Source organism: Mobula birostris, chromosome 3, assembly GCF_030028105.1.
Source record: "Mobula birostris isolate sMobBir1 chromosome 3, sMobBir1.hap1, whole genome shotgun sequence".
Taxonomy (NCBI): Eukaryota; Metazoa; Chordata; class Chondrichthyes; order Myliobatiformes; family Myliobatidae; genus Mobula; species Mobula birostris.
The window spans coordinates 185,272,072-185,279,817 of record NC_092372.1 but is presented as its reverse complement, the minus strand read 5'-3'; the positions used below and the strand labels follow the sequence as shown (position 1 = coordinate 185,279,817).

At 36.6% G+C, this 7,746-nt stretch overlaps 1 non-coding gene across 1 annotated transcript; it reads left to right on the top strand.

Annotated features, from left to right (window-relative positions):
* The first annotated feature begins 2,814 nt into the window (after positions 1 to 2,814).
* trnan-guu (transfer RNA asparagine (anticodon GUU)) lies at positions 2,815 to 2,888 on the top strand. Its single transcript has one exon. It is a non-coding gene; the product is annotated as a tRNA-Asn (tRNA).
* The last annotated feature ends 4,858 nt before the right edge of the window (positions 2,889 to 7,746 follow it).

The window sequence follows — 7,746 nt, the reverse complement described above, 5'->3', positions numbered from 1 at the left end:
TATTACTGTATTATTTCTTGTTTACTCAAATATATTACAAAAAAATAGAAATGCTTAATACACTTATAGCCTTTATACATTTTGTAAGCATTGCCCCTCAACATTAACATGTGAGAGGTTTGTATCAGCCACATGTGGTTAATTCGAAGGAGTTCTGTGCAGTATGAAAGCAGGCCAGCTGTAATTCAACTGATTTGCATTGATTCTAATGGTTGGACAAGCTTCCCAGATACTCAGCCATGTCTAAAAACTATTGTGTTGTAGGAGAAATAATAATTGTATAAACAATAGAGAAAGACTAAATATGTTACAGAGGAAATGTACCTTTATATGGCTTTATAGACTTCCTCAACTTAGCTGTTCTCATGTAATGTTTTGTTATTTTCAACATGTTTTTATACAAGGCCTTTATTCTAAAATGCTTGATTTATTCATTTAATTGTATACATAAGATGATAAGCTTATTTTTCCCTGAATGAGACACAATTCTACCAACTTTTTAAACATCTTTTAATCAGTTTTTGTTGCAGTCAGCCAGCATTGCTTTTGCAGAGCTGGTAGATGTTTCAAAATAGATTTAAAAACTGCAGGTACCTAAGTGCTACCTATGCTCATATACTACTAAATTTAATTTTTCATTTGTCATGTTGCTTTCGAATATATGTAATGCACTCAATCATGCAGCATTCGATGATTATTCTATTTTGAATTATCCTGCTTACCATGATTATGAGGTCCAGAAAATTGTATTGTGTTGTTGATTTGTCATCTGGTCTGTAGCTCAGATAAGACTACAAGACATCAGAGCAAGGGCGAAAAAGACAAAATTAAATGTATTGCAGAGATACCTTGGTGTATATTGAATCCAAAAAAAAACGCTGCAAAGTGTTGAAACATGAGTCAATAATACATGAACGATATATTATTGATAAGACCTTGATAAGATTATTTTTGAAAAGGGTAGAGGCGATTGTATTTATTTTCCTCTGTCACAAATAATACGAGTTATCAAAATAGAGCATCTCTGTTGGTGCATGAGTCGTCACCGCAGAATAATAATGTACCCATACAAATCGTAGGTTTAAGGTAGAATCATAAAATCTGTCACTTTTTATTGATGGAGTTGATTAGAATTTGATGGTTTAGTTTATAAGCACAACTGGTGAATATTTTAAACCTCTACCGTCTCCCGCACCAGCAACAAAACGCGAATTTCAACGTACCAACTGACAGTACTGGCTCTTGAAATTTCAGGTGCTGGTGCCGTCAATGGTTATTTTGGATATCGTTTTCCGATCTCACTCTCTGTCCTACTGAGCAGCGCACACAAAATGCTGGAGGAACTCAGTAAATCAGACAACTATAGAGGGGAATAAACATCGACTGTTCTGGGCCGAGACCTTTCTGATCATAAACATAACATTCTGCAGATGCTTGAAATCCAGAGCAGAGCAACACACAAAAGAAAATGCCGGAGGAACTCAGTAGGTCAGACAACATCTATGGAAACGAATAAATTGTCTCGACACAAAACGTCGACTGTTTATTCATTCAGATGCTGCCTGACCTGCCGAGTTATTCCAGCATTTTGTGTTATCCCTCTTATACTGATTTTCGGTGCGAAGTCTGTGTTTTGTTAGCAGCTTACACATCAGTCCTTAGCTTCTTTCTGAATTTAAAACTCCCTATTTGTCTGCGAACACACACACTATTAAAGTTATTTAAATTTCTATAGCTTTGAAAAAATATTTGATGCCGTGAAAGAACGGAAGCGTCCGTTTATGTGAAAATTGTATTCACGACCGTGACGATTAATCAACACAATGCAAAAGAGAAGTGCGGACTAAAACCATCTCGGAACTTTTCTAATTTCGGTAATCACGTTTAAAATATTTTACTGATGAATCAGAGTCCCCTTTTTAACCTTTGATTAGCCTAATACAAAAATTGTTCTGTATTAATACCAGCGAATGTGGTTTTATTTCAAAGCGGCCCTTAATAAACTGTCAAATAGATTGGTTAAGCGTATTATTTAAATTGGTTAATTTCAACGTCTTCAAAAATCCTGGTGAGAACAGCGATTGATTGTGAATCTATCGGTGCACAATCACTCCGTGATTTACCAGCCCGAACGTAATATTTACAGTGTTAATTGTCAATTTGCCATCCGTACCGTCTTCGATTCTAAATAATTAAATGCGATTGTGTTTTTTTTTTGCACGGAGTAAAACTGATGAATCAATGGTGATAGGAGAATTCCCGAGGGAATCAGTCGGAGGATGCCAGTGATCGATGGTGCGGGAGCTTTGGCGCAGCTCCAGCGTGACGGGACAGCGCGGCCGGACGAGGCGCTGCCGACCAGATCACTCAGCGCTCAACGCGTGGCGGCTGATTCCGCCCCGGGACCCACTCGGTCAGCAGGTGCCGCTCTATCACCTACGGCACCCAGCAAATCAAATCAACCAGAATGGAGGCCGATGTTTCCGATTAGCGTCACTTCGAAAAGCAAACTCGCATTTCCGATACGTGACTGAACAACACCCCTCCTCGATACACACACTTCCCCCTCCCTTTCCCGTGACTCTGCCAGCAAAGCTAACCTTTGCCCAGATGTAATTAACTGCAGACACGCTGGAGATTTAGTCTTCTGTATCAATAGTCCGGTGACATTGTAAAAGCCGACCCGTTTCGAACGTACATAAATCGTTGTAGGAGGAATGCTTTTAGGAGATCAACAAAAGGAAAAAGAATGGACGTGGTATCTCATTTCTATGTATTATGTTATATAGTTTCCTTTCAACAGCAACGTAACATGTCTCTGTGGCGCAATCGGTTAGCGCGTTCGGCTGTTAACCGAAAGGTTGGTGGTTCGAGCCCACCCAGGGACGACACTTTTGTTATCAGCGATATCACCTTATGCAATGTTGTTCAAGAGTAATTAAAACAATAATTAATGACCCGTTACTAATGTTCTACATAATCGCTGATAAGGCAGGGTTAAATTCTGTTTTTGTGAAGTATCCGATATAAAACAGTTGACCACTCCACTTCTTACGTAAAAATAATATAAAAACACGTTGAAATAACTAATAGCTGAAATAAGACTTAATTTTGGTTATTTCAATAATGATGAACAAGATCAATTAATGAAATTAAAATCACAATAAAATCAACTCGTGTCTATGACGACACAAGCAGTATAAAGACTAGCTGCCTCCATATAAATGTTGCGTTGTTGCCTGAGAGAGGAAAAAGCTAATTGCCCTTCCTTGCAGCTTGTCATACGTGACAAAGTACTGTACTGCCAATTATTCCCCCCATTGGTTCACTGTTGCATAAAGAGACGTAAAATCTTGCGGTGAAAATAATGAGTCTCTCGCTAATATAGAGCTTTGGAATTCTGTGTCTATTATCGGTACAACCTTGGAGTCGCAATTGCTCTTCTGTAACAAGTAGAGTATACGAAAGTGTAACATATGTCAAGCAAGCTGGGTATATTTTGATTTTCTCACGATATAAACAAAAACAAGAAATAAAAATTGCTAAGAAATATTCTTCAAGTATTTTCATCTCTGCTGAAAATGCATAAAGATATCATGATTGTGCGATGTTTAGAGCTATTTGTTTTAGAATCGTTCATTTTAAAATCTATTGGTTTTATTATGTTGTTAAGTTTTCAGGCAGCCATAATGAGCTCAAGATATAATAAACTAAATTAAGATTACATTAAAAAGAAGGTATATGTGAAAAGAGCCAATTACGATTTCTTAGCACCGTTCATTATAGAATTAGAAGGAAAGGTATTTATTTCCCCCAATCCTTCCTCTGCCGAATTTAGAGAATATGCAAAAAGGACATCAAACTCGTACATTTTCAATAAACAGAAATCCTACTAAATCCTTGTAGGTTTCACTAGCTGCAATCTCTTTCTTTCTCACTGTTTATTTGTTTACTGTCAAAATAACAAATCTACTTTAAATATATGCTTGGAAAATCCTTGCAAAAGTTAATCTTCTCCCCTTAGCACTTGAGTTTGTTATACTTTCTCACAAATGTCAGAATTTTTTATCGTTTCATTTTTGAGTTTTACTTAAATATCATTTCATTTTACAAGCCACATTGCCACAATCTTAACCAAACAATATTTATGATAAGCAGTATAATTAACCAATTACGGTAAGTACATTATACTTCCTGAACTGCAATACATCCAGAGCTTGTGATAGACGCTAAGTACAGGTCGTATTGCTAAGCGCTTGTCTTTGTGGCGTATTTAATGGCACTTGAATTTTATCAGTAAACTTCAAAATCTGAAATAATGTAATCCTCATTGAAAGTGGCAGTTATGACATGAAAGTTCATAGTTCAGCCCTAAATTTAGGAGCAGAAAAGTTTACATTTGTATCTGCATTGCCATTCTGTACGCTTCATTTACAAAAGGCATTGCTGTATTTCCTGACCTGTAGGTTTTTATATACAAAGTTTATATGGGAGAAATAAAAAAAATACCGAAGTAGTTGTTGCTTATTTAAATAACATTATATCCCTGTAAGTGTAGAAGCATTTATTAATGGAAAATAAATCTAAAGTACCTTATTAATAATGAACAGAAGAGATTCCGCAGACTCCGGAAATCCAGTTTATTTGTCTCATTAGCCTTCATGGACGACAATACCTTTCATTTAAAGGGTAATTTTTTTTTAAAATCTGACCTTTAAAAGTATGTAACAAATAGAAGCAAGACCAAGCCTTATCCCTGCTTGAACCTCCTCTGCCATCTAGTTGGATTATCGCTGATCTGTTGTCTCAAACCTTTTCGCATGATAGCTTATGTATTGATAACTAGGGTTTTCCAGGTGGAGCAGAACCTTTGCAATACCGGTGTTAGAAACAAGGGGCGCACACGTTAGTATTTATTACACCCAAAACCAGTCACTCCAATTCAAACAGGTTCTTGATTTTCAAACAAGGAAGCGGCATAAAGCATCTCATATGAAGTACCACAACACAGCAAACTTTCCAGATATCTTTTCTCTGGCTACAATTGATAGTCTTTAGTGATCTATTTAATAACTCTATAGTCTAAAGCACTAAACCCTAGATTAAACCAAAATGAAATATACACTTTAAAACGAATTGGTGGTAGAAGGAATCCTTTTCTGCTGTACCAGCATTTATCAAAAACAAGAATTTATGCGAGTTACCTTCTTTATCAATATCATTCCTGCTGTAGAATTTTACTCGCAGATAATTGAAAAAAACAAGTCAGATATACTTACTTTACCAGAGAGGATGGATTAAAATTGCAGCATTTATTTAGGTTAGCTATAAAATGCAGTAATAATTCTAATAAATTCTAGGAAACTAATCCATTCTAGGTAAGTTTCATTTTAATTCTGTATTGCATTTGAGGCATATAACAAGCCTCTGCGCGCCGAAATGGAACCATTTAAATCCCTAAATCTAGTCCAAAAAATATTTATTAGTTCTGGTGAGTACAGCTGAGCCCTAAGTGTGCAGTTTCGAGAGGAGGAGTTCGCATAATTAGCATAAGAATTGAAATGAAACCTTCACAATATAATCACTGTGAAATAAGTTGATCCCTTTCAACTAACTAATGCTGCAGAGAACGAGAGATTCTGGTTATGTCGTCCAATTTAGAGAACATTGCGATGTCATAAATTACACGCTGACATGTCCATGAAATATTTGTGTAAATTGATAAAGGTAAAATCGGATGACTATCAGCAACACACGCACAATGCTGAAGGAACTCAGCAGGTCAGGCAGCATCTATAGAAGTGAATAGATCGTCGACGTTCCGGGCCAGACCCTTTACCCAATCCAGATCTCAGTCCTGGTGAACGACCTCGGCCCAAAACGTCAACTAATATTTTCATTTCCATAGATGCTGCCTACCCTGCTGAGTTTCTCCAGCATTTTGTGTGTGGTGCTCTGGATTTCCAGCATCTTCCGATTATTTCCAGATTGTCTTATGTTTAATACTATCAACCAACCTGCTCATCTGATAACACTGGAGTAAGTAAATGTGGAAAAGAAAGAATATATCTTCTTTAAACTGCAGTTGTTTTGAGAAAACAGCATCAACCTCACGATATTAAATTAAGTGTTTATGAGAAAGTTTCTTGAAGTACTTCAATGTGCCTGTTCTTTGGACTAGTTAATGCTTGATTGATCTTAGAATTCCTTTCAAAGTTTGAGGCACAACATTAATCAAAACTGGAACTTGCCGGCCGTAATTTTATCAGCCTCTACCACATCAGATACGCAAAACTGTGACAAAGTCCTGGAAGAATTATCATTTATATTCTACACTTGAATACGTTTCCGACGCAATTTAAAAAAAAACGATACTGGCATAGAATGGAAAATGTTGGGGGGGGGGCTTATTTTTTTGCATTTAAATAAAAACACAATCGAACTCATTGCGTAAGTTATAACCAACGTTAAAATATTGTGACAGATTTAATGCTGCGTTCTGATCAAGGACCGTACTCCAAACAGTCATCTGTATTTTTGCTTCAGGCCCCGAGACCCCTGCGATGGATTTCCAAGATCTACTGGATACTTAAAAAAAGATTCCAGCATTATTGTTCTTTGAGAACATGTTCTCAAACAATGCCATTTCGTGTTTTCCTGCCGTTTACGATACACATTGATACATCTAACAATAAACCAGTAGGAATTGGCAATAGTTAGGGTTTCAGAGATAACTTTCAATCAAGTAATTGGAGGAGACGTTAAGTGGGACTTGAGTTATTGTTGGAATGTAACGTCATTGTTTCTTGTTTATTCATTGGATAGATACTTCGTTTTTCAATTAGTTTTAGCGAATACCATCTGGTATTTCAGTTAGAGACAAACATAAATGAATAATAGAATTTCACATTCTAATGTAAATAAATACTTCTAAAATATTTTCTACAATTAAGACCGCAAGTTTTGAAGTTGACTTTTTTCAATCTATAAATCCATGAGATTATAAGACATAGGAGCAGAATTGTTGCTTCAATCTATTTATTTGTACATTAGCTGAACTTCTCAATTCAATATTTAAGATGAGCCAGTGGGATATTTAGAAACGTCCCAAGTATTCAAAAGAACAAAAGATGAAAGCTAAATTAACTTTTTTTACTCTCCCAGAATTTCTGTAGAATGCTTGTTTCTGCAGAATACGTTTGTTCTCTAAGCATTCAATTTATTTCAAATCCCCTTTTAATCAACATAAACTATCAAAGAGATGTTTCTCGTCCGTGAACAAATCTTGCGTTCCCACCTTTTCCCTGAAATCTGATTTCGCATTGCTTGATTCCAAATTGCAAGTGTCCCCAGTGGCCAAAAGTATTTTATTTCGGATTGGGATAAGAAATAAAAACAATTATTGGCGTAAATGATGCAATCTATAACTTTGAGTGAAGCTATGCTTTCATTACAAAGCAGGAATCCGGAAAAGTCAGTTAATCTCTGTTCACATATAATAAATCCGAGGATTTCCAGTTCACTGCGTGTGTGTGTGTGTGTGTGTGTGTGTGTGTGAGAGAGAGAGAGAGAGAGAGAGAGAGAGAGAGTGAGAGAGAGGAGAGAGGAGAAAGAGAGGAGAGAGAGAGAGAGAGGAGAGAGGGGGAGGGGGAGAGAGAGAGAAGGAGGGAGGGAAAGAGAGCGAGCGAGCGAGAAAGCGAGATTAGAGATAGAGGGGCAGGGAAACAAAGTTGCATATGTGTGAAT